General features: G+C 47.9%; 1 long non-coding RNA gene across 2 annotated transcripts; it reads right to left on the bottom strand.

The window, feature by feature from the left end:
• Positions 1 to 3,495: 3,495 nt before the first annotated feature.
• On the bottom strand, positions 3,496 to 24,747 carry LOC112653746 (uncharacterized). Of its 2 annotated transcripts, XR_003132474.3 has the most exons (5): positions 24,412 to 24,747; positions 24,040 to 24,188; positions 22,583 to 22,631; positions 19,707 to 19,755; positions 3,496 to 7,671 (listed from the first exon to the last, which is right to left on the bottom strand). It is a non-coding gene; the product is annotated as an uncharacterized LOC112653746 (long non-coding RNA). The 2 variants fall into 2 exon arrangements; XR_003132473.3 differs by lacking the exon at positions 3,496 to 7,671 and having other exon boundaries at positions 17,910 to 19,755; positions 24,412 to 24,742.
• Positions 24,748 to 26,172: the final 1,425 nt, after the last annotated feature.

Genomic DNA, 26,172 nt, shown 5'->3' on the forward strand with positions numbered 1-26,172 from the left:
CCCACGGAAACACAGCGTCCGCCAGCGACCCTGGACGGGCCTCGCGCTCACGACGGAAGTGAAAACCAAGACCAGGCTCACAACCCCCCGCCTCCTCCGGTGGACTTGCCCACAGCACAGGAAGCGCTGCGTGTCGGCAGAGGCGCGGGCACCCGGGCCCAGGGGCGGCCGCGGACGGGCTCTGGGTGCGCACCTGTCGGCGCATCCGCCGGGGACGGGCGCCTGCCTCTGGGTCCCGGCCGCCTCGCGGGGCCAGGGCGCGGCCTCGGCGACTTGCCCCGGGGCCCGCGTGGAGGGGCAGGAACCGGCCTGCCGCCCGCTTCCGGGCCCCGCCGCCCGCTCCTGCCCGCGCTGCCCCGGCCGAGCGCCCCCTGTCGTCTCCCCGCGCCCCGCGCCCCCCTCTCCTGCCCGCGCTGCCCCGGTCGAGCGCCCCCTGTCGTCTCCCCGCGCCCCCCGCCCCCCGCTCCTGCCCGCGCTGCCCCGGCCGAGCGCCCCCTGTCGTCTCCCCGCGCCCCCCGCCCCCCGCTCCTGCCCGCGCTGCCCCGGCCGAGCGCCCCCTGTCGTCTCCCCGCGCCCCCTGCGCCCCCCCCCGGCCCCTTGGGCCCCTCCAAGCGGCTCCCAGCTGCCAGCGGAGTGGTCCACGGCCCGCCGCGACCTCTGTCGGCCCAGCCACAGGCACCAAGCGCCCGGAGAAGGAGGGTTAGAGCCCAGCTGTGTGGCTCCGGGGACCGCCAGCCCCGGACTCCAGGGGCCCCGGTCCCACGGAGGCCGTAAGACCCGAAAACAGGACTGAGCCGCGAGCATCCGAGGGTCACGGGCTCTCCGGTGAGCTGTGGGTCCCCAGCACCGGGCCTCCGTGGCCCCTCCCAGAAGTGTCCGAGGGGCCCCGGGCTGCCCCCACCGGCGCGGGGGCCCCGCCCTGTGCCCTTGCGCACTGACTCGTGGGCCGCCCCCCGCGCCTCAGCCACCCTTGGATGATGTGCAGCCACGGATGGCGGCCCTGGAAGCTGGGCGGGCGGAGAGGCCGGCGGGAAGCCCCAGCACACGCTAGCGCGTCTCCCAGCGGCTGCTTGGGGCTCCCGCCCTCTCCATCCTGTGTCCCCCGCGTCCCCGGGCCTCACCCTGCCGACCCCGGGGCCCAGGCGGCTGCACAGGGCAGGGGCCCTGCTGGGCCAGGAACCCCCCTCCCCGGGGCGCGGCGGAGGGTGCAGCCGGGAGGGGCGGGCGACGCGGAGGCAGGAGGCGGCCGGGCAGGCAGCGCGGGCCGGAGTCCTCGCGGACGCCGTTTCGTGCTCAAGGCGCCTGTGCGCTCGTCTCCTCTTGCTCTTTCTTTTTTCTTTTTCTGTTAAAGCCCCTACAAGCGGGCACTTATTAAACGTTGAGGCCGGGGAGGTACCTCCATGAGCTACTCAAGCCCAAAAGCCTCAAGGAAGGAGGATGGGACGTGGACGGTCTCATTGACTTTCTTCTGGGATAAAATGAAGAACCGGGCAGCGCGTGGCGCTGGTCCCCGCCCCCGCCGCGGCCGTGGCCTGGGAGAGCGCGGCAGCCCCGCGTCCCTGTGGGCTGGGGCGCGGCCCCCAGGAGGAAACCGAGAGCAACTGGGTGGCCGAGCGCGGGGGGGGGGGGGGGGGGCCGTAACCGCGGCGCTCCAGGGAGGCCCTGCGCCCCCGCCCCCCAAGCGGGATCCCCTCGGACCCCCCGTGGACTCCCGGCCCGGAGGATGTCCTCTCCCCGCCAGGACCGGGAAGCAAGAGGCCGCGGGTTCCCCGGTCCCTGGAAGGAGCCCCCGCGCGGCCTGCCTCCCGACGCCTGCGCGCTGCTAATGGGATTTTTAGCTGGGCCTTGGCCCCTGAAGGTAGTCAGCGCCAGGCGTTGTGCGTTCGAGGCCCCCGTCAGGCTGACAGGAGGGCAGAACCAGACGCTCTGGTGACAGGATCCAGGGCGCCGTCCTGTGCTGCCCTCTCCCCACAGGAGAGGCCCACGCACCCCCTCCCGCCCTGATCTGGGTGCCCTGACCCCAGGGAACCGGGTTCTGCTTTTCAGAACATTCCTTAGGCACCCCCTTTCCCCCCCCGGGGACACAGAGGGTGTTGAGGTTCAGGGTGTCAAAGTATGGCCCTGCCCTGGGAAACCTTCTTCAAACAAGGGTGTATTTCTAGCAGGAAGCAATTTGTACATTCCAATTTTCGATATTCACCCCCAACTCTCCAGTCACAGAATGTTTTTAAAACAGTGCCCCATCATTGAAAATGCCAGCCAGGTATTTTGAAGTTGCTTTGTACTCTTAGCATGTGACACAATCTTCACCCAGGGAACTTTCAAGAAGCAAGAATTTCAAGTAGAAGGCTGAAGCAATTTTAAGAGGGACACTCTCTGGTCATTTGTGTAACTTCCCCCACCCCCTATCCCTCTCTTCTGTTTCTAATTCCATCTTAGAGGCTTGAAAATACGATTTTTTTTTCCCTTTTACCAATTTTGTGTTTTTCTATTTGGCAAACATTGATTCTTTTCTGTGTCCCAAATGGAGGTGAAATTAACTTGTCTGTCTGTTTCTTAAACAAAAATAAATAAACAACTTCAATATGTAGAGTCCCAGATCCTGCCAAACGCCTTTTGCGGTATGCCAATGTCACCCAGGAATGTCAGCTCAGCACCATGATTAGCATTTTACAATTGCTACAGAGCCAAATGTTGAGAGAATAGCAAATGCTATTTTGTGCCCCATGAAAATTACAGCTGAAGAAAGGGAATTTCTTCATATAGCAGGAAATTAAAAACAGGAGTGCAGGAGACTAGGATCCAGATTACTTTCTTTCTCAGGTAACTAATTTTAAGATCAAAACTGAGGTCTAAGAAATGTATATAAGTTAATTTAATTTTGCTTTTTAAAAGCTTTCCTGCTTTTAAAAGTTCTGTATTATGAGTCCACTCTAGGTGGATTTTTTGAACCCAATTCCCAACTTAAAAATAAAGTTGACGTTAATAAGTGAAAAGATAAGCCACAGAGGAAGGGAAATGTTTGCCTAACTCATCTGATAAAGGACCTGTGTGTAGAATGTATAAAGAACTCTGACAGTTCAACAATAAGACCAATGGACCAATTTAAAATGGGGGGGGGGTGAGGAAAAGACACTTCATCACAGAAGGTAAACAAATAGCCAATTGGTGCGTGAAAATGTCAACACCACTAAGTATCAGGGAAATGCAAATTAAAAGTGAAATGAGATCTCGCTACATACCTACTAGAATTGCTAAAATTAAAAAGAAAAACCGTATCAAGTGTCGGTGAGGATAGAGAGGAACTGGAACTTTTTCATACCTCACTAATAAGAATGCAAAATTATCCACCTATTTTGGAAAACTGTTCAACTCTTTCTTCAAATGCTAAACACATACTTTACCACACAATCCATCAACTCTTTCCTAGGTATTTATTCAAGAGAAGTAAAAACAGGATCTACAAGCAAGATCTACAAGCAAATGTTTATAGCATCTTTATTCACAATTGGCCAAAGAAAAAACAATCCAAACATCATTACCTGGTGAATGAATTCAGAAACTGTGGTATATCCATTCAAGGGAATGCAATGCAGCAATAAAAAGGAATAAATTAACAACACACAGCAATATGAATGTATCTCAGAAAAATCATTCTAAGAAACCAGAGGACACAAAAGACTGCATACTGTATGATTCCGTTTGTATGACATTCTAGAAAAGGCTAGCTTATAGGGACAGAAAGCTGATTCCTATAATGAGGCATAGGAGAAGTTTTGGGGCTCTTAGAAATCTTCCATCTCTTGATTGTGGTAGTAATTATACAACTGCGTACTTAAAACTCATCAAACTGTATAATATAAATGGATGAATTTATTGTGTAACTATTCCTCGATGATCTTAAAAAATTTGGGGGGGGGGAATGCCTGGATGGCTCAGTTTGTTGAGTGACTGCTCTTGATTTTAGTTCAGGTCATGATCTCAGGGTCAGACTCCGTGCTCAGTTGGGAGTCTGCTTCAGGATTCTCTCTTGCCCCCTTCTTCTGCCCCTCCACTCACTCATGTGTGCACATGTACTCTCTCTGAAATAAATAAATCTTAAAAAGAAGAAGGAGAAAAATTGTCAAGACTAGGCAAGGTAGGCTAAATAATGACCCCCAAAGATACCCATGTTCTAATCCTTGGAACCCATGAATGTTGCATCATACGGTAAAAAAGATTTTGCAGATGCAATTCAGTTGAGGATCTTGAGATGGGGTTATTATCCTGGATTATCCTGATGGGCTGATCATAAATGTCATTGGAAGAGGGAAACAAAAGGAGATTTGACACAGAGGAGAAGAAGGCCAAGTGACAAGCAGAGTGTAGACGAAGGGGCCAAAGAAGGCTTGGGAGATGGAAGAGGGGGCCACGAGCCAAAGAGTAAGAGGAATACAGCTATAGGAGCTGGAAGAGACCAGGAACAGATTCTCCCTTAGAGTTATGACCCTGCCAACACCTCCATTTGAGCCCAGTGAAACTGATTCGGACTTCTGACCTCCACAACTGCAAGAGAATAAATTTGTTTTGGTTTAAGCCACTAAATCTGTAGTAACTCGTTACAGCACCTATAAGCACCTAATACACCAGCAGACAAGTAATGGCTAGAACACAGATTGCAAGAGTCTTGCTCTGATTTAATGAGAGGCCTTGACGGCTTACATCAGCATCTTCAGATTTCAGTACGGGCAAGAATCATCTGAAGTGCTTTTAAAAATGTAGTGTTTCTCAGCACCCCCATTCCACCTCACTCTTGTCTCCCCATCTCTGCCAGCCTGATTCAGTCAAGAGGGCAGAGCCTGGGCAGCTGTACCTGGGTCTAATGCTAATGCCCCAAACTTCAAGAAACCCTGATCTAGACGCAGCATTTTCTGTTCTCATAGTCATAATTCAGTATGATTACTACTTCTCTTTCTTAGGGGGATCACCTTGTTCCAAACAGCACATTTAGCAGGCTCTCAGCAAAGCATATTTATTTATTTATCTATTTGACAGCTCCATAAACTCAAACCTCTTCGATGGCCTCTGTGTTTGCTGAGTGAATTCCACATTTGCCATCCTTGCTATAATCCTACTCTTAATCTAATTTTACTAAAAGCCATCAGTATGGGAGCCTGTTTCGGCCAGGCACGTCAGTCATTTTACCCTATAAATCCCATGGCTTCACTTGCTCTTTTTGGATTTTACAAACACCAACAGCAGATAGACTTTCTGAATCATGAAGAGGAGGCCAGGTGAAACAACTGTTAAAATGTAGACATACACACACATGGAAATTGTGCCTTTTTGTATTTTGTTTCTGTATTCTATCCATGAGGTCCAGAGCTCATCTAGATAAAGTACTAGCATCTGGCAAATCCCGCGGACAGCCATGCACCTCCCTTTTAGGCATCTCTTGGTCCATCAGATGCCACTTCTCTCTGCCCAACTGAAGTTCCATGCTGGTTGGAATGGAGCTCCTATAACCAGGCAACAGGACCAGCCTCCCCCTTGGGGCATGGCAGGGTCAGCACTCGCTGCAGGAAATGGGTATAGACCAACCTGAGGAGCCTCTCATATTAGTGATGAGATGACTGCACTTGACTTTCGGACTGATATAAGGAGTGGGTCAACGATGTGAAATCAGTAGAGCTTGAGACCCCTCTCTTTGCTTCCACTGGATGATAGCTAAGAGAAGCCTGCAAATGTCTAGGCACTAGTGTGAGATGCATTTAATGTGATTAGTGAAGCTGACAGCTTGCTTAGTTTGAAACACAGCCAGCGAAAACCCCGGCCCGGTCAGATAACAATTGAAAAGAAACAAAAGTGAGACAGAGAAGAGAAAGAGGTAATTTTAAGGCCAGAATTACCACAGTTCCATTTGTATACAAGCTAATTTATGTTTCCATGAGAATCTGCCCAGCTACTCTAGCAGTTTTAGCAATGCGTTGCTCTACCCATGTTTATCAAATATTTAAACATCCCATTTTTATTGAGCCATAATGTCTGTTGAATATGTAAGCAAAAGAAGAAGGATGAATTTTCTTTCTCACAGCAAGAATACAATGGCAACTCTTTGCTCCTGATCTATTTCCATTTGTACAATAAAGTCACGTTTGAATTCTCGTATTTGCTAGAAAAAAAATAAGTCATTCTGACTTCCATAAATACGTATTACCTAAGTCCAGATCCGCTGATTGATCTATCACAACATTAATTGATCAGCATAGCATCTGTCTGTCCATTTATTCATCTGAGAGAGAAGCAGATGACATATAATTAGTTCCATAATGGAATAACCCTTTTCCTCCAATTAGCATAGCCGTGAATGTGATAGGAAGGTTCTAGTTCTTGGAGGCAAGTAAATATTTATGATTTTTTTGTACCAGTGGTAACAAATCAGTTTAGGGACTGCACATCTCCTGTTTAAAATGAGTATCATTGGTTAGAAATATCCATTTGGAGGGTGGCACCTAGGAGACAGTCTGTAAACCACCATCGCAAAAGACTGCAGCTCCGGTAAACTACACCAGGGCCCAAACCACCTTGCTCATTATGATGGACAGTAATCAGTGAACTAATAAAACGATTGGAGCTGAAATCATATTTTGCATTCACGGCAGCAATAGAATAACGAATAAGCCGTAGAGATGAATATACATATTCATTTTCCCTCTCTACGACACATGCAAACCTTGCTTTCTCGCCTTCTAGCCGTGTGAGAGTCAACACAACGTTTGATGCATTGAAATACAGTGGCAAATCGTGTCTGATGAAGGAGATGGCTCCTGCTCTAGTGCTTTCTGTTCACTGAGGATTAGCAAAAGGTTTGTGAGGGTCTCTCTCAAGGAAGGCCAAATCATAATTCCAAGTCCAGAGGTCAGGAATTTATTTTCATGGTGTCAAAAGCATATTTTAAAGATGTAATGTGTATCCCGGTGTCCCCTGGCTGACGGGGTGGGTGTGCTCCTTGTTAACAAAGATAACTGAGGTTTTATGACACAGAGTTTGGGTCAAGAATGAGAAGTTTTGAAGATTTACATTTTTCTTCAGCATTGACCTTTTGGCTTTATTCCTTAATTAAGCAAAGACATGGCAGCAAAAGGGAGTATTATGGGCCTGCTGTATCCCCAGGGCGTTATGAGATACCAGACACAGTTAAGCTATCTCAAGACAACCATGTTCTCTGGAGTTACTTTATTGCTATTATAAAAAATCTTTATTATGGGAAAAAAATATGTATTTTTATGCCAGAAGCAGATGAAGATGACAGGCTGTTGAATGGTAGTTTCAGTTGAGCCTCATGCCCACAGAGATTGTAAAACACCCAAGACTAAGGGAGGCCTCCTGATAGAATCTTAAGAAACCTAAAGGGGTATATTAATCTTTGTGAAATTCATAGTTGGAACAGGCTACCATTAACTGGCACTTTCCAGTTATCAAGATATTTTATGAAACTGAAAAAAGTCCCATTACACTTGCTAACAGGGCCAACTTTGAGGGTGTGGCGAATGAAATAACCTCTTTCCAGATGGCCTCCTCGACTGTAAGGACCTTGAGATCCTTAATCCCCAAAGATGCCTGCTGCTTTTCTTATGTGCTGCATACAATGGCCCTCGTGCAGAAGCCTCTGTGTGAGTTTGCTTTTCTTTCCTAAGGACAAGAAAACCGATCATTAGAAGGCTGCTCTTTTCTCTTAAAGATCTGGCACTTTTCAATTTGTTTTATTGTTTTTAAAGCAACTATGCTGCCCTTTCCCCTCTGGGAAAAAAAAAATCATCTTTGCCTACACTACTCACACCTCTTTCGGTTAATACCAAAATAAGACACCTTTTTTTTTTTTTAAGATTTTATTTATTTATTCATGAGAGACATACAGAGAGAGAGAGGCAGAGACACAGGCAGAGGGAGAAGCAGGCTCCATGCAGGGAGCCCAACGCGGGACTCGATCCTGGGTCTCCAGGATCAGGCCCTAGGCCGAAGGCGGTGCCAAACCACTGAGCCACCAGGGCTGCCCAAGACACCTTATTTTAAAAGTGTTTTCCCTTAAACTTTTCATCGTGAGCTTCCTTTGCTACCAGGAAAGGCTGAGGTACTTGTTTATGGGCTGGTCTTTGTGTTCATGACGTATGTTTCATTCCCTCTGGATTCCAGGAGTTTGAGGTGGTTCTTGCCTTTCTCTTCTCATGGCTTTTACTGCTGGGGCTTCCAGGGTGGGCCGGGGAGGAGGGGAGAAGGGGGGGAACCTGTCCCCTCTGCATCTGCAGAACAGGGACAGAGAGAATTCTTTCCGATCTACCCCTGGGAGGAAGAGGAGAATTGGGATCCCTCACCCAACTTTGCATCCTGAATGGGGAAGTGGATCCCCACGATCCATGGATTGCTCGAAGCAGTGAACAGAGGGAAGTAAACAGGGAAGCTTTAGAATCTTTTGGTTGGCAAACGGGTCCCGGTTTCTACATAAAGAAAGACTGGTGCTGGTTGTTTCTTCTTCTTCTCTTTTCCTTTCCCCTTCCCTTCCTCCTCCTCCTCCTCCTCCTCCTCCTCCTTCCCTTCCTTCTCCTCTTCCTCCTCCCCTTCCTCCTCCTCCCCTTCCTCCTCCTCTTCCTCCTCCTCCTCCTCAAGTCACTTGATCCTCACCTTGCTCAGCAGATCTCTCACGAGGAAGTCTCCCCCTCCACTTTGCCCAAAGTCGGCCATCTGGGAATGGGGTGCGCCTAGGGGTCCTCAACCCGTCCTCTCTCTGGGCTGCCCCGCAGGAGCTCTATAGGCCAGTCTCACTGCACATATCTGTACACACCTTAGAATCTCCCAGCTTTAGGCAAGGGCTCACTTTTTGGCTGTTTTTCCAGTACAACAAAACAGCATCCTGGGGATTTGGAATGGCCCTTTGGGTCATAATGAGATTTCACCAGTTGATCCAGCAAGTTCTTTGTGCCGAGCCTACTCTGGGTAGTGCTCCGCGAGGAGGCGGTAGGGAGGCTTCAAGAGGACACGTGCTCCTTGCTTCTGTCAGGGTATCAGTGGTATTGGAGGAGAGGAATATGTGCCCCTCTGACCCTACAGAATGGAAAGCTGAGGGTGTCATTTAGCGCTTTGTTTGGGAACCAGCAAGAGATGTTCCACCTGGACCTAGGAAGAGACGGAGTGAGAGGGGATTTGGGATTCATGAGGAATGGACTCATGAATTAGAGAAAGTCTTGTGGCTGATTTTATGCTCTGCAGCCTTAGATATTAACGTTACTTACTGCAGAAAACTTTTGCTGGGGACCAGTTTCCTGGCAAGAATGTCACTTTCACTTTCTGTTTCATTATATTTTGGACAGAGTCTGTTTCCCGGTGCAGATTTTGCTGGCTCCATCCTTAAGAAAGATGCTCGAATTGCACACATCGTCATCAAGCCGTTCAGTACATAGCTCCATGTTTCTTCCCAAATACCAAGTGGCGTCCAGGCGGGCCTGTGAGCCACTCCAAACGTGGAGATCTCTCCTTCTGTTGTGAAAGCGGAGTAATCTCAGGAGATTGATGTCACGGAATATCCCTCAAGCATAGCTGTCAAGTATATAGATTCAAAAATTCGCCATTTCATTTTATCAATTTTCAGAGCTTATTGAGTTACTTATGTGTTTCTCCTCTTCCAAAATGCTATGCGTTCTTCCTGCGGTGCTCTTTTATTTGGAAGACCCCAACGCAGGCCACCCAGGAGTCAAGGGAAAAAGCCTTCCTATAAGAACCAGTGTGAGCAATGTCAAAAAAAATGTGGTACAAAGCTGACAGAAAAGCAAGTTCTAGTTTTCCTATTTCTGGAGGATTATATCAAACGGGTTTAAAATAATGAAAATATCTGGTCTCTCTGCATGTGGTAGCAGAAAGGTGACTGCCACCAATGAGACGATGTTATACGGACTGGATGTATTACATAAAACACTTGAAATGTTATGTACATAACAATGTTAGAGTACTTGGTCTTTTGGAACAAAATGGACCAAAGTAACTTATAAATTGGCATCTTGACTCAAGGTTTGAATGGAAATAGCCAAGAAACCATAAGGCAGACACAGAGCCTGTCTATTATTTCTCATTAGTATCACCACCTTTTTCTGATTTTTTTTTTTTTAATGCTGCTGAGGAGTTGTAAAAAGTAGGTTTTGAACAAGGCAGGTATTGATTAGCATATGCAAAGGAGACTTCTGGATACTTGATCATTTGGTAAGAGGTACCCAAAGACAGAATCTGGATCATTATTAGAAAGAAGTAACATACTGACGTCATACACACACACACACACACACACAGACACACACACACACACACCCTGTCAGATCTACTTCCCAACCTTAGGCCTGATTAATGGGAATCCCAAAGAACTTCCATTCAGATTGGATTGTTGACTTGGGCATCCCAACTCAGTTCCACTGTAGGTGATGTTATTTCCGGCTATTAAGGCCCATGGTCCAGCAGCATCAATAGAAAAGAAATTACAACGCCTTGCACTTGGCAAAGTGTTTGCTGTGGAGGATTCCTGAGTTTCCCAAATTCTCCTGGTCATGGGGAACTCAAGGAAAGGAACATTTTATTCTTTTTGCCACCAGCGGTTGTTTACACCTTATAGTTAGCAAGTGCCAACAGGGGCGACTGGCTTTCTTTTTTGCTGTTGTCCTTGTTTTCTTTTGTTTTTAATAGATTTTTACTCAGTGAGTCCAGAACTTAAAGTGAGCCTGCATTTTGCATGAAAGCGACATCAACAGATGACGTTACAGGGTGATTAGGTGACATGAGCCTAACCGGTTTCTGATCCAGAACATTAGTTTGTCAGCCCCTGTTTTTTGTCGTTCTGTAGTTCATTACACACGCGCGTGCACACGGGCACACAAATGTGGGCAGCAGTGAAATGATGCTAGAATTGCTGAAGAATGATAAGTAAGGAAAGTGTGTTTAAGTGGGTTCAGCTCTTGAGTCCAACACTTAAAATCCTGAGGACAAACCATCACCAACAGCAATCTTGGCGGCGCTTGTGCGTCAGTCATTAGAATTCTGTTGCGATGTTTACCGCTCCTTCTTCCTTAAGAAACTGGGTCACCTGCTCTGCCCGAGCCCGCAGGGAAGTCAGAAAGCCCGCGTGCGAGCTAACGTGGCAATGCATTTTAAGAAGCACCCGCTCCTACGAGGTGGGGAGGACATCCCTGGTCGGGCTTCGCGGGGCCGCGGCGCGCGAGGAGCGGGGTCCCCTCCTCGCTGCGCGGGGCCGCCCGTCGCCCCGGTCCCGGGGGAGCCGGGCCCTCGCGCTCCCTCCAGGATGGGACAGGATATGACAGCCCGGTTTGTGCACCAGCATCCTTAATATTTCCTTCCTTTCAGAAGCAAATAGAGCGTTCCCTTATCTGAATGCTAATTTCCTAGTTAAAAACCCTCCCTTGCTGACAAGGGACTGAAAGAGTTTTAAATCACAGATGTAGAGTATCAAATGCAATAATGCTCTTGCAATAGTGCATTGAAGCCTCAATTAATTAACCCTTGGGCTAAGTAGGCAGGTACACGGCGGTGGCCGCAGGCGGTGGATGGATGAGATTTAAATGTGCATCTCATTTCCCCAGCACGGAGCCTGCCGTTTGGTTCAGAAAGGAGTCATTTTGCACACTCGCCTCATTTACTCGCCGCTTTAATCCTCCTAATTCCACCTGAGATCGGGGGAGAATTGAAAAGGAAGGCTAGGAGCAGGGGCTGCGGGCCGGGCTTTGTGGCGCGCGGTCCCCGGGGGCCGGGCCTCCAGCGGGTCTGGCCTCGGAGCAGGCGTCGGTGGGAACCCAGCGCGGCCAGCTCCGGGCGGACGGGGCCGCGGGCGCGCGTGGGGGGGCGGGGGGCGGGGGACGGGGCAGGCCCAGCCGGTCCGGGCGCCGACCCCAGGCCGCAGCCCTGGGCTTGCAGGCGGCGGGGCCCGGGGGCGGCCGCGGGGGGCGGGGGGGTGGTCGCGGGTTCGAGGCCCGCGTCCCAGCGCCGACTAGGTGTGACTCTCCAGCTCATTTCTCTCCACGCGATTTACCATCTGTGAACTCGTCTTTAACCTAATAAAAATCATCTAGCTTTTGACTAACAAGAAAAGGAAACAGTGCTCATTGTGGGGTTTGGGGAAAATGGCTTCACTAATGTGCAGGATGAGAACGGAGTGATTTATAGGCGGATTTAACCGTGGGCTATGATTAGGGGGCCGGTAGTAAGTGCATTAGATGTCTAAGTGTGGCAATAGAGTAAATAGGCGTTTTATTTATCGCAGTGCCAGGGGCCTCTTAGCGGAAGAGCGCTTCTCCAAATTGAAATATAGCGGAGTTTACCCTCCTGATTAGGGCCTCCGCGCAGCCCAAGGCTATCAGCTAAGCAGAAACCACGCTCGCTGACACCTAATTGTCACTGGATTAATGTGCAAACAGGGACGGCGAACAGCGACAACAAATAACCCGGTGTCAGAGCCGTTGGTGGCAGTGTCCACTCGCAGTGACTTGGGGCCAAATTGGAGTTTATGTGTCACAACGGGATCCCGGCGCGGCGCCCCCGCCGAGGGCCACCTGTGCGCGCGCCCGCAGGCCGAGGGCGCAGCGCCTTGACCTTCCTGTTGTCGTTTCTGCTTTCTGCTCCCGAATTCACGGCTCCCAAGACACAGTTGTGCGAACCGGGTCCTTCTCTCCAGGATCTTGCGACTTTGGCCCGCGTCTCCGCATAACATTTAGCTGCCCCGTTGGGAGCGCGGGTCGCGGGGTCGGGGGGAGGGCGCGGGGTGCAGGGGACGCGGGGGGGGGGGCGCGAGGGGCGCGGGGGGTGGGGCGGGGGCCGTCTCCGCAGCCCCGGAGCGCGACGCCCGCCCCCACCGCCCAGGCCCCGGCTCCGTGGTGACCCCGCGCCCGGCGGCCCCACCTTAAAGGCCCGAGAACCCCGAAGCAAATGCTGGATAGGTTACCAGCCGGGAAGTTCTTGGGCTCACTCATTTTTCTCCTACAATTAGCCATTTAGGGAGGGAAAAAGTCACAAATACATGAATTATGTTCCTAAATGTATTTCTAAAGTTCTTAAGTTTTATTGAGCATGAAAGTTGGTCTTTCCCTGCGTTAAGGACTGAAGACGCTATAGAACTAGCTAGTAGCTCAATGGTGCAAAGTCTTATGATTTAAACTTGACATTTGCAATTTTTTGCCGTAAAATATTACTTTCTTTATTTCAAGACTTTAGTTGAAAACCTCGTAATTCCTTTTAAGCTCCATTTGATTGTCAATTGCACAACTCTCTCTAAAGCTTAGGGCTTATGATTTTCATACACACATGATTTATGCTTTTTGTGTCACAATATAATGTACTTTGGTACAGCTCCCACTTATTTCTCTTGCATCACGAGAGCCTTCCCCTTTAGAGGCTGGGATTTTTATAGTGAAGCTATGAATGAGTTGTGACCTGGCTGTAGATTCCCTTGAATTGTCCGAAATTGCCTTTTTCGCTGCCACAGCCAGCCTTCTGTGCCACTCCATTTAATATGTTTTCAGAAAATGGTGATCCGGCTATCTGCATATTTGGATAACAGAGGCAAATAAATTTTCACTATTGAAAATTTCAGTAGCTGGCTGCAGAAAGCCCGTGCACTGCCTCTACTGCGGACAAGGATAGCAGAACATATTCTAGAAGTTGCAAAACCTGAAATTCCTTTTAACCCATTTGCTGCAAGAAAATCATAAAGCTGGATCTGCAAGTGATTTACTAACAATATGCTGAATGATTTCAATGTAGGTTTAATCCGGGCAGAGAACCATAAATCCATCCAAGCTGCTGATTGGACATAAAACTTAAGCTCCTGACCCCCATGAGAACAACAATACATAACCAACATATCCGCAAATGGATACTAAGTTTTCTGAAAAGATTAATAATATATATTGTTGTGATAAAAATTGGAATGCACACAGGAAACATTTAGTTCATCCAATTATTACACTTTGTAGATCTTATTTTGTGAACTCCTAGATGTGGAAGGAAGTTTAGAGACCATTGAACCCTCTTTACAGATGGCAAAACTAAGACCCAGAAGGTCCGATGCCTTGCTCCGTGTCACACAGACATGCACAACTAAAGTTTCTACCTATTCCTCAGATATATTATTATTCCAATCAAGCCGTAAACACTGTAGGCATACGAGAAAAAAATCAAATGTTTTTGTCCTACTGGTCAATTTTAGTTATTTGGGCATTTAAACGCTAGACAGCTTTTCTGGCATATAAAAATGAATTTTTTAATAACTAAGAAATAATCGAAAGTGGGCATTATTCTTTGCTAATTTATCTGGAAATCATGGAGCAGAATTAAAAATTTAAGGAGATTTTCAGTATTTGAAAGAGTTGCTATATGGCAGTTATTTGAGACTGAAGTCATATTATTCCTCTGCCAGTTTTCTGCTCCTTTGATCGCCTACTCTTTCTACTTTGGGACTTTTGACCTCCTTCAGACTTTACGGGGGGAAACTAAGACTCAGAGAAATTGACTTTATCATTAATTAATAAAATATTTCATGGAGAACTTAGGACAAAACTGTCATGCTTACCCATGGCTCTCTCTGGATCCTACTACAATGGGTTACCACCAAGGAATATTTGGCAGGTTTCTAAATAATTCTGCTGAAGACTTACAGATTTATTTATATGATAATCACTCCTGGAGTTTCAAGGATTGCCTTTGGTGTACAGACTTTAGGATATGTCTGAATTATTAAGCTTCCCCCTGTTTGATGTGGCTAGGTTTTAAGAGGGTTGAGTAAACTGACATAAATTATGTCAACCAAGAAAAAAATGAGTCACCTGGAATTTTGAGTATGACTAAATCTAGATTTAAAATTAAAAATTTTTATTAAATCGGAAATTTCTGGCAAAGTGGTCGGACTCTGGGAAATATGTTCATTTTAAGGAAACTGCTGAAATCTAAGGTTGGCCCACCAACGGGGCCGTGAGTCTTGCCAGTCTAAACTAGAATGTATACTGACCCGTCCACACCCCCCCTTCCCCCGACTTCTCCCTCCCCCACCCTGAGTTCTTGAGAATTTCAAAACCAGTCATCAAAATAACCAGTACTAGGTTTATAACTAGGCACAACAAACTGAAATGATTTCAGTTTCCTAGACTGAAATGATTGCACAAAACTCCGTAAAAGGAAAGAAGAGGGTGAAGCTACTCTGGAGTTATCCATGAAGGTGAACAACTCGGAACCATTATAATCAAAGCCATCTCGGAGGGAAGGACCAGGTGGTGAAGAGAAAAGAGCAGGGCTGTGTGACACGGGTGGGAGGTGGGGGTTTGTATGGTCCAGGTGCTCCAAGCGCCTAGTGGGTGACCTTGGGCAGACTGCTGTCCACCAGCCACAGCTGTCTCCTAATGGGCCACCAGGGGTGTAGGCACACAATTTCTTGAGGTGAGGTCTGTGAGCCCTCCAAGTGGACACCCAGCAAATCCCCCCCCAGGGAGCTCTGGTGCCCTCTGGAGTTTAAAATGCTTGTACAAAGGACCTACACATTTTCTTGTCAATGTAAGGTTTTAATCACTTCTGCTGCAGCAGTTTGAACTCTCATATTACAGTTTGAGGAAAAGACCTGAACAGACACTGATGACTGATTTAAAAGACTCCTTCAGGCCACAGGAGTACTTCGTCAGGCATAGTCTTCGAGGGCTTTCTTCCTAGATACAGGTGGGTGGGAGACTGTCAGCGGTCACCACTGTTTGCTTAGAAAGCTCTTGTGGACATGTGCTCTCTCCTCTCTCTCTCTCTCTCTCTCTCTCTCTCTCTCTCGTCGGCCACAATCTTTTTGGTATTTAACAAAAAGTAGTTTGTGGGTTAAAAATATTGTAAGATATCTTCGCCCTGAGTTTTTCACCTATTTAAACTACTATGGCATATCTTTAAGAAATATCATGAATTTGTGTGTATGGTAACATGATTGGGGGGGGGGACACTTTTTACCTTTTGAAGTAAAATGAAATTCCAAAACAACCCAGATCAATATGCTTTCAGGATTGTGCAAGGATCCCAGTTCTTAACATCATAAAATGTCACGCATCTATATATTTTCCTACTCAAACATAATTAAAGGCAGACAGTGTACCGTGTTGCAAACAGGCATATTGTTCTTTGGAAAGCAATTTTTAGAAATTACTTTTTTCTACCCTGATGTCAGAGAGCTGATTTCATTTTTATGTTATAGCTGGATTTTAAAGTCTAATAGACATTTCCTGGATGAGGCCTACAAGCTTTCTCCTACTCAGTGTCAGTTTGCGTTCTTACATGGTTAAAATGAGAGCAAAAATATTGGTAAGCAGTAAGCAGCCCTTTCCATCATGTTTAATATTGCTCTTGGAGGAATAGTATATTGTATGCTTTCTGCACACTCTTTGTAAGGTAGGATTTTTTTTTTTTTTTTTTTTTTACTTGAGGGAAGTTTTTTCTAAGAGCACATCTTTTTAATGGTATACTTTCCTCTTCTCAGTGAGGGACTATTGATTGAGTGGACACCGCTTACTGTAGCTGTTCTGAGCTGCCAGCAGCAGAGTTTCCTGTGATTGATTTTATATAGCACCTTTTATACTTGAGAAATCCCAAAGCACTTAACAAAGCCGTGAGTGAACTTGATGCTGATAGTGATGGCGAACGCAAACACGGCCAATGGCACAAACCCACAGCAGTTCACACTGCTCCAGCTTCTTGAACTCTCCAGAGGGCCTGTTGGTCAGGCCACACCCATTCTCTCTGGTCTGCCCAGACTCTCCAGAATGGAAGGGACATCTAGCCATCTTCTAGCACATACCTGGTCAGTACGATGACCAGCCCTACACTCCTCCAGCCAGGTGAGATAGGCCCCCTTAGGCAGCTTCCAGAGAGCCGATTACTCTCTAGGCTTCTCTGTCCTCACTGGTTCAGTACAGAGCACGATTCAGTGGTCCTGTCCAATCAGAGGTTCTAAGACTCTCTGATTTCATGAGTATCTCTTGCACCCTGAGGAGATGCATAGCGTTATGTCAGGCCCCTGCCCTGGAAAGGAAAGATGCTTTGGATAACTTTAGTATAAGGTTAGTGTAAAAGCAAACAAGACCTCTCCAGAAATGCATGACAGGTCCCCCTCAGAAGGACAGTACATCATTGCTCCTTTCTCTAACTCCTAGCCCAGTGCTTAGCACAGGTAACACCTCAGCAAATGTTTGTTGAGTGACTATCTGCTCATGCCAAGTGTCCTTTCAATGTCAGAGAAAGCAAATTTCAGTCCAGAATAATGGATGTTCACGGCCTGGCACCATTGATCTTAGCAATGAGCATGCAAAATAAGCACGACTTGTCCCCATAGAAACAGCAAAAGTGGGACAAAAATCATGCCCTCTTTTTTTTTTTTTACTCTAGTTCCTGATGCCAAAGACTGAAGCGGCTTGTTTTCCCTGTAGATTGGTGACAAAGGAAGAGGAAAGGGCATTAAGCTCACGGAGAACTCTGGTCTGTTTACCTCCAGGAAAATGAATCAGCGGATGGAGAGCTAGGGCACGTCTAAGGAGAGGACACTGTCACCGCCTTGGATGAATTGGGAAGAGACAAGGAGACTGAGGAAGAAGAAAGAAAATTATAATATTCTTCCTAGGAATCCCACCCTCATCTTCAAAGATGTGAGCTTCCTTAGGTGTCCCTAGTCAGGAGCAGGAAGGCCCCTGGGAGGGGGTAGGAGAAAGCCAGGCTAGTTCTCTAGCTACGCACCCTCCTTGCCTGGGGAGAGGAGGAGCAGGGACAGTTTCAAGGTGACTGTGTGGGAAGAGTCGGTGGGGTGTCCCCTCTGGCTCCAGCGGGATTCATACCCAAATGTCTGTGTTTCATTACACATCTCATCACCCTGTTAGTGTGGTGGTGTTTTTAAAAAGATTTTTATTTATTCATTCATGAGAGACACACAGAGAGAGACAGAGACACAGGCAGAGGGAGAAGCAGGCTCCATGTAGGGAGCCCGACGCGGGACTCGATCCCAGGACCCCGGGATCACACCCTGGGCTGAAGGCAGACGCTCAATCACTGAGCTATGCAAGTGCCCCGGTTAGCAAGTTTTAAAAGAGAAAGAGAATATCTAAGAGAAAATGAGTGTGTGCGTTCCTCTTCACCTCTGCTTTCTTTTCTTCGTACACGTGGCCATGGCTTTGGAGTTCATTTTCAAGGTAACAATTTACTTTTGTCTCACATGATGTGTTGGCATCTGTCATCTCCTTTGGTCTTTGAATGACTCAGGGAGACTGATGGAATTATTATGCCCATTTTACAGATGAGGAAGCTGAGGCCCAGAGAGAGGGTGAGTGACTTGCCCGAGGTCATGCAGCTAGCAAATGGCACAGCTGGAATTCAAACCCAAGTTACTAAATGCCACAACTCACTCACTGTCTCCTAGGTCTTACTGTCTCCATCTCACACTGAAAAAAATAAACCCTGCTTGAAAAAAGAAAATGTATTGTTATGACATGCTGGCACTTGGAGGATTAAGCTGTGAATGTTTATAGTTGATTTTTGAGCTCACACCACACACAGCTAGCTGCTTATTACTATAAGCTATCAACTAAAATCTCTTCCTCCTCCTGGTTTTTCTTCTTCTTGTCCATCATGGGTCCCTTCTTTGTAGGAACAGAAATAAGTACCTGTGATTTCACCCCTGAGTCCATGGCTACGGGTACTGACCTCTTGAGGCATGGCTTCCTTCAAGACCTCAGTGACTCTCTCTAAGATGTGAAGGCTGAACTAGAATGTTCCAAGCCCCGCTCTGGCACTGAGAGACTGCGATTCTGAGCTGGTGACTGTCCAGAGACCTCCAGCTAAAGAACGAGGCTGAGATGGGTGGTGTGACCAGTAACTTGGTTAAGTTCCACAGTGGCTTGCTGGCTGCTGATGACGGTAGGTCCTGGGCTCAAAGCTGGGCACAGCGACACACACAGCACCAGGTTCCTACCCTCAAGACTATGGGGTCTAGCGGAGCCCCCCAAAAAGGCCTGGAAACGTGCAGCTGTTGTTCACCTGTTTACCTTTTGTTGGAGAATTTGAAGATGTATTCTTGGTACAATATCAATACCTTGGTATCAATATCAATGTCTCGGCACCTGACTAGTCCTTCTCTCTCTGCATTTTTTAAGTCCTATTTAAATAGATGGATATTAGAGGAGACATGACAAAAAGCCATCCTGTTGTGTTCTTGGTAGGCTGCAAAGAAAAGCAATTGCAGAGACCTCAACAGTTAGGGGATATGCCTTGGAAGCCCAGCACAGGGGAGGGGGCCTGGGCATTTGGCCTGGCATGAGCGAGCTGGAGGGGAGCCTGATTACGGGAGCCAGGGCCCACCTCGTGCGGTTTTCTCTAGAAGAAAAGCCGGTCAGAGCCGCAGGGAGTCCTTGCAGGCCAAAGGAGAGAAAGTTGTTCCCTGGGAGAGAGTGGCATTTTGGAAAACTGAAAATCACTTCAGTAATATCGTATGTGAGAATCCTTGAAACCGAAAAGAAATGCAATAAACCTCGCGGTTTGAAGGCTTCTTCAATATTTTACAAATCACACAATCATCTCCAGCTTTTGGCACAAAGAAAAATCCACATGACAAACCTTACGGAACATTAGCGATATCAAGATAAGCTACATCTGCCGAATACCAATGAAATTATCCTTACCTGCTGCTGGTGTTTTCGACAATGTGAGGCAGAGGGTCCTTTTTTTTTCCTGTTAAAAATGGAAATCAGCATTTGAGTATTTCATGAAGTTCTTCAGGTTCATTAACAAGGTCAAAATCAATGTTATTTTACTGTTTGGAATCATTTTTGGCGGAACAATGAAAAGAAACCATAGTAGAAGTAGTCTTAATATAATCATTTTCTTTTCATTGTTCTTTATGGGAAAATAATTTGGCCCGAAATTTAGTGGTCCCATCAGGGAGGTGATATCTTTAAAAAGGTGGTCTGAAGGACAGGTTTTACTGTACTTTAATAGGCTTATAGATTAATATAAATCTTAATATTCATAATCTTTACCATTTCTTTTCTCAATATCTGCTCCATCTATACATCTATTTATAATGTATGTTTCAAACACAAGATATACTTGATTTTTATTGAATATACTGATGGTGCTACTGGGACAGCCACTTGACCTAGCTAAAAAAAAGAAAGAAAAGAGCCAAGGGGTCAGATTTCTGGATAGTCTGCTGCTGAAAACAGATTTTTGCAGATAATGCAGTGGCCTGCCTGAAAGCAGATGTCCTTGGAAATTCGCAGTTTGCTATTATTTGTGTAATAATAAAGAAGTAAGGGTACCCCAAGTGGCAAGTGTGAACTGTAGATAATCACGATGAAATGTGGCCTGGCCACCTGAAAGCCTGATTCTTCTAACCACGCATGGAACATTTCCTACCTGTACATGTCCACAAAAGGAAATCACAATGCTAACTAGACATGAATTTTTTTTTATTAGATAAAGAAGAAAACATGTAGATACACATTGCTTGACATGAATTATTTTTATGTGGTTATTTAAGGGAAACACATCTAACTAACTGAGGTTAGTTTTGACTCTGAGATTTCTGGTTTGCCTGTCAGCTTATAATGTTATAAACAGTAAAAGAATTAATGTATTTTGTGTGTGTGTGCACGAGTGTATAAAATTTATATGAAAATTTTATATGAAAAGATGTATATTAGAAAAGTAATACATCCTCATTAGAGAAAAACTTACAAAGTGTGGGGGAAAATACATATTCCCACCACCCAGAGATAATTGTGTTGACATTGCTCTCCTCTGTATTGTTCTACACAGGTCAGAGCAGCCTATAAAATTGAAGATGGATTTATTAAATTCTCTTGTATTACTTCACTATTTCCAATTATTGGAGGTTTGGGTGGTTTCAGTCTTATCCTATTACTAGAAATATTAAAGATAATCATCTTTTAACCTACCTCTTTGTTTGCATTTCAGATGATCTCCCTAGAGACAGGTCCCAGAGGTAGAATTATTAGAGTAAATGAAGTGAACTTTTTAAGGCTTTTTTTTAAAGACTTTATTTATTTATTTGAGAGAGAGTGTGTGTGTCTGTGAGAGAGAGATCACGAGCAGCGGGGGTGGGGGGGTGGGGGGGTTGGAGGTGGGGGAACAGACTCCCCGCTGAGCAGGGCACCCGATGGGGGACAGGATCCAGGACCTGGGGATCATGAGCCCAAGGCAGATGTTTACCTGACTGAGCCACCCAGGCGCCCCTCTATAAGGCTTTTGATGCATATTGCCGAATTGCTTTCCACAAAGCTTAGGCCAATTTATAGTATAAACTTATTTTAATTAAATTCAATGTATTTCACCCACGTTACTGAAACAAGAGTGGTTTCAGCTTTCCAAAACAGTGATCTCTTGTGATTTGTCATGGACTTGGGATCTACCGGAGGGAGGTGCACGAGAGGATTGTAGAGGCCACTCTGCGGTCTTCAAGCGCTTCTGGGTCAGTCACAGAAAGGCCTATCTTTCTTTCTTTTTTAAAATTATGTGGTCCTGGGGATCCCTGGGTGGCTCAGTGGTTTAGCGTCTGCCTTGGGCCCACAGCGTAATCCTGGGGTCCTGGGATCGAGTCCCACATCAGGCTCCCTGATGGAGCCTGCTTCTCCCTCTGCCTGTGTCTCTGCCTCTCTGTGTCTCTCATGAATAAATAAATAAATTAAATAAATAAATAAATAAATAATAAAATCTTTTTAAAAAAACTTATGTGGTCTTCATAGTATTTAGTAGCTTAAATAGTGATATTTTTAATGAAGGGAAGATAACTTGAATACTTAGCTATGCGTTTTCTTCACCTTTATTTATTTAATGAGAAGAAACCCTGGAATTTATTATTAGAAAAATGAGACTTGGGACGCCCTGGTGGCTCAGCGGTTGAGTGCCTCCCTTCGGCCCGGGGCCTGATCCTGGAGACCGGGGATCAAGTCCCACATCAGGCTTCCTGCACGGGGCCTGCTTCTCCTTATGCCTAGGTCTTTGTGACACAGAGAGAGAGAGAGAGGCAAAGACCTAGGCAGAGGGAGAAGCAGGCCCGGTGCAAGAAGCCTGATGTGGGACTCGATCCCCGGTCTCCAGGATCAGGCCCCGGGCCGAAGGGAGGCGCTCAACCGCTGAGCCACCAGGGCTGCCCAAAAAATGAGACTTTAAAAGTATTTATATTTCCTTGCCCACCCAACTCCTAGCTTTCTTGGTTTCAAATATCTTGTCCCCAACATCCTCAAAAGTATTTGGTTATGTGCACCATGTCACATTCGGGCCCCCTTTGTTGGAAGGCAGGTGGCCTTGTGCCTGCTGATGCCTGTGTGTGGAAGCTGGGCTCCCAGAAAGCTGAGCAATCTCTGCGTTTGTAGCTCCTCCATGCCATCCCTGCATCTGCACGTAATGGGTTCCCCAAACAGGGGAACTGTCTGGTGGTAATATGTTTAGTGTGCCCGAAGCTGTTTAAACCCGTGGTATCATTTAAACACGACCAATTACGCCAAGACTCAACAGTTTGGGGATATGTGCTTACCCATGTCTTGGAACATCTTTGCTCTCTGGCTTTCTACTACATCCTATTTCTGAAAAACAAAAAGAGATGTTGCAAATAGATTTCCTATTTTGAGTTCCCTTAGTCAGGCTGAGAATGACTTTTCACAAGAGGAGGGAAAGGATGATAGTTCTTAAGTCCAGGAGGAACTCCCTTCTCGGAACTTGGTCCAGCATCGACCACAGCTGGCACTGAATGCTTTTCAGGGACACCCTGAGCAAAGTCAAGGGTCGGAGGACTGGAAGAGGCGGTGGCGGGAAACCACCAGCCTTAAAGGATGCTTGTCTTTGTCCAGAGACTGATTACATAGTACATTAGGGACCTTTATTTTATATAAAACAGAGCCTCTTACTATATTTCAAAGTAGTTTACAACTCTGTATAAAATATAACATCTTTACTAGGAGATGGTGCAATATAAACAGGAGGAACACAAGTAGTAATACTACCTTCACCATGCATGCCTTCCAAAACACATTTGCTAAGTTTTGTTGTATATAAAAATATATTCTGGGGGATCCCTGGGTGGCACAGCGGTTTAGCGCCTGCCTTTGGCCCAGGGCGCGATCCTGGAGACCCGGGATCGAATCCCACGTCGGGCTCCCAGTGCATGGAGCCTGCTTCTCCCTCTGCCTATGTCTCTGCCCCTCTCTCTCTCTCTCTCTCTCTCTCTCTCTGTGTGTGTGACTATCATAAATAAATAAAAATTAAAAAAAATATATATTCTGCTACCAACTTTACTGTCATTGTGTAAAATCACACAAACCAATATATGTAAGTGAATAATTTTACATATAGTTAGTGTCTTTTTTGATTAAGAAAGTCGTTTAAAGGACATATTAATTATGCATCTTATGTATCCTATGTGGCAGAGCAGCTCTGTGAATAGAGACCTGCCAGTTGTTTTGTTAAAATAACAGAATGCAGCTGTGATTAAAAAAAAAAAAAAAAAAATGGATGCAGCATATCTGGAAGAGCCACTTTTACTATTAAAAGGGAGGAGGTCAAAGTTGTTGCTTTATTCTGCAAATATAAGATTTTTGGAGGGAGGAGTGTTAGGCCACACAAATGTGTGGGGCACAACGCAGGGAAGGTTTTGTATTTGCTAAAATCCTTCCTGGCTGGGACTCTGATTTAATGGCAGATAGGCCCGGGAAAGTGGCCACTGAAACCAAACAGGAAATAATACACCAAAGGAGAAAATGGTTTTTTTGTTGTTGTTGTTGTTATAGTTGTAATCAGAACCACTGCATTTCCACATTTAAACTTCTTGGGTTTGTAAAATCTCAAGCAAATACCCCCCCACCCCTCCTCATGGCCCCTCACTACCCCCTTACACCCCCCCACTCCCACCCCAGATAAGAATCTACATTTGAAGAAACTGTTTTACAATCAAACTAGAGTTTGTCTTTGTCTTTTCAAAGCAAAACGGAGTTTTACCTGTCCAAGAAAACACTCTCTGGAAGTATTTTCCCCGATGCGAGTTTGACTTTTCAGGGTGTCTGTGGCCAAGTCCCATCTGTGTTCCCCGCTCTGTGGTCTCATTCAGGCTGCCGGTGGTGGCTTTGAATGGGGCAGCTTCACCAAATCTGCATGAAAATTGGGAATTGTCAGAGTAATTTGCCATTTACTGACTCGCTCTCTATGCCTTTTGTGTTTTGATCAATAAAAACTTCCGTCCTCTACCTGGTTTAGTAACAACCTGTCCCAAAGCATTATATTTCCCCTAATCTTTGCGAGTTCCGGTTGCACAGTTATCCATTTTCAACGATACTCATTTTAAAAGGTTAACAAACGAGAAGCTAAACCAACCATACAAATAACAGCCCAAAGAACACTCTCCAAAACGTGTTGCTGCGGCGCCATCTCAAATTTAATATTCACGCAGAGGAAGCTAAAGGCCACCACAGCGGGCGGATGAAAGAGTACGGCCGTGCACGGCTCGCTCCTGCTGAAAGCTCTGGAATGTCGCTGAGGGGGCCGCTCCCCACCTCGCCGCGCGCCCTTTCGAGGCGGCCGCACTTGCCCGCCCGCGCCCGCGCCCGCGAGCCGCCCCAGGCCCCTATTGAGTGAATTATCGCGGCCCCTAAATCATCTCCGCGGGGCTTCCTCGAATCCCGTCAGGACGCCCGCGCTCCCCTCCCCCTCCGGCCGCGTCAGGAATTCCTACTTCCCGGGGAGCCGGCGGGGAGGCCCCCCCGCGGGAACGAGCGCCCGGGCCGGGCGCAGGGGGCCCCCGAGGCTGCGGCGGGGGGCGCGGGGGGGCGCGGGGGGGCGCGGGGGGGGCTCCGGGGGGGGGCGCGGGGGCTCCCGGGGCGCCCGGAGCGCGGGCCGGAGAGAATATAAATGTTTCCCTTAACTGGAGGAAACACCGCGCTCACAGGCCGCTTGCGGAATAGATTACGCTAATTTATTAAACACGGTTTGCCTGGTGGCTGAGCCGAGCTGAGTAATGATTTACATTTTTTTTCTTTTAAAAAACATTAATAACAGGAAGTCGGGGGCCACAGCGCCCGAAGCCGGAGGGCAGGTGGCGGCGCGGGGCGGCCGGGCCTCGACTTGGGCCGCGAGCGAGCGCCGGAAGCTCCGGGCCGGGCCTCCGCGGGGCGGGGGTGGGGGGACCCGGTCGGGGGGACCCGGTGGGGGGGACCCGGTGGGGGACCCGGTGGGGGGCGGGAGCGAGCCCGCGCGAGGGGCGGGGGGTGGGGGGAGGGGTAGGACTGAGCCTGTGCTGAGGGGTGGGGGTGGGGGGAGGGCTGGGGGGGGTAGGGGTGGGGGGAGGGCTGGGGGTTAGGGTGGGACTGAGCCTGTGCTGAGGGGTGGGAGGTGGGAGGTGGGGGGGAGAGAGCCTGTGGGGGGGCGAGGGGAGGGCTGGGGGGGTAGGGGTGGGGGGAGGGCTGGGGGTTAGGGTGGGACTGAGCCTGTGCTGAGGGGTGGGAGGTGGGGGGAGCGAGCCTGTGGGGGGACGGGTGGAGGGCTGGGGGGGTAGGGTGGGACTGAGCCTGTGCTGAGGGGTGGGAGGTGGGAGGTGGGGGGAGCGAGCCTGTTGGGGGGCGGGGGGGAGGGCTGGAGGGTAGAGGTGCGGAGGGGTAGGAGGGGTAGGACAGCCTGTGCTGAGGGGTGGGGGTGGGAGGTGGAGGGAGCGAGCCTGTGGGGGGGTGGGGGGTGGGGGGCAGGGGGCAGGGCTGGGGGGTAGGGGTGGGGGTAGGGCTGAGGGGGTAGGATGGGACTGAGCCTGTGCTGGGGGGGTGGGAGGTGGGGGGAGGGAATAGGGGTGAGGGGGGTGGGGGGAGCGAAACCGTGGGGAGGTGCTGAGGGGATGGAGCCTTTTTGAAATAAGGGCTAAAGAAGTATATTTGCTCCTCCACGCAGAGCCATCCGGAGGACGTGGAGGGTTGGAGGTATTTTGAGGAAACTCCAAACCCACCAGCTGCGCTGCTGTTGATAACATGATCTTCCAAAGTCGTGAAGTATACTTGGCAAAGTGGCAGACAAAACAGCGCACGAAGTAGTTGTACATGCGGAAAATTCGTGTATGTTAAAACTACGTGAAAATACCTTATGTCTATACGT

This window comes from Canis lupus, chromosome 3 (assembly GCF_003254725.2).
Source record: "Canis lupus dingo isolate Sandy chromosome 3, ASM325472v2, whole genome shotgun sequence".
NCBI classification, from domain to species: Eukaryota; Metazoa; Chordata; class Mammalia; order Carnivora; family Canidae; genus Canis; species Canis lupus.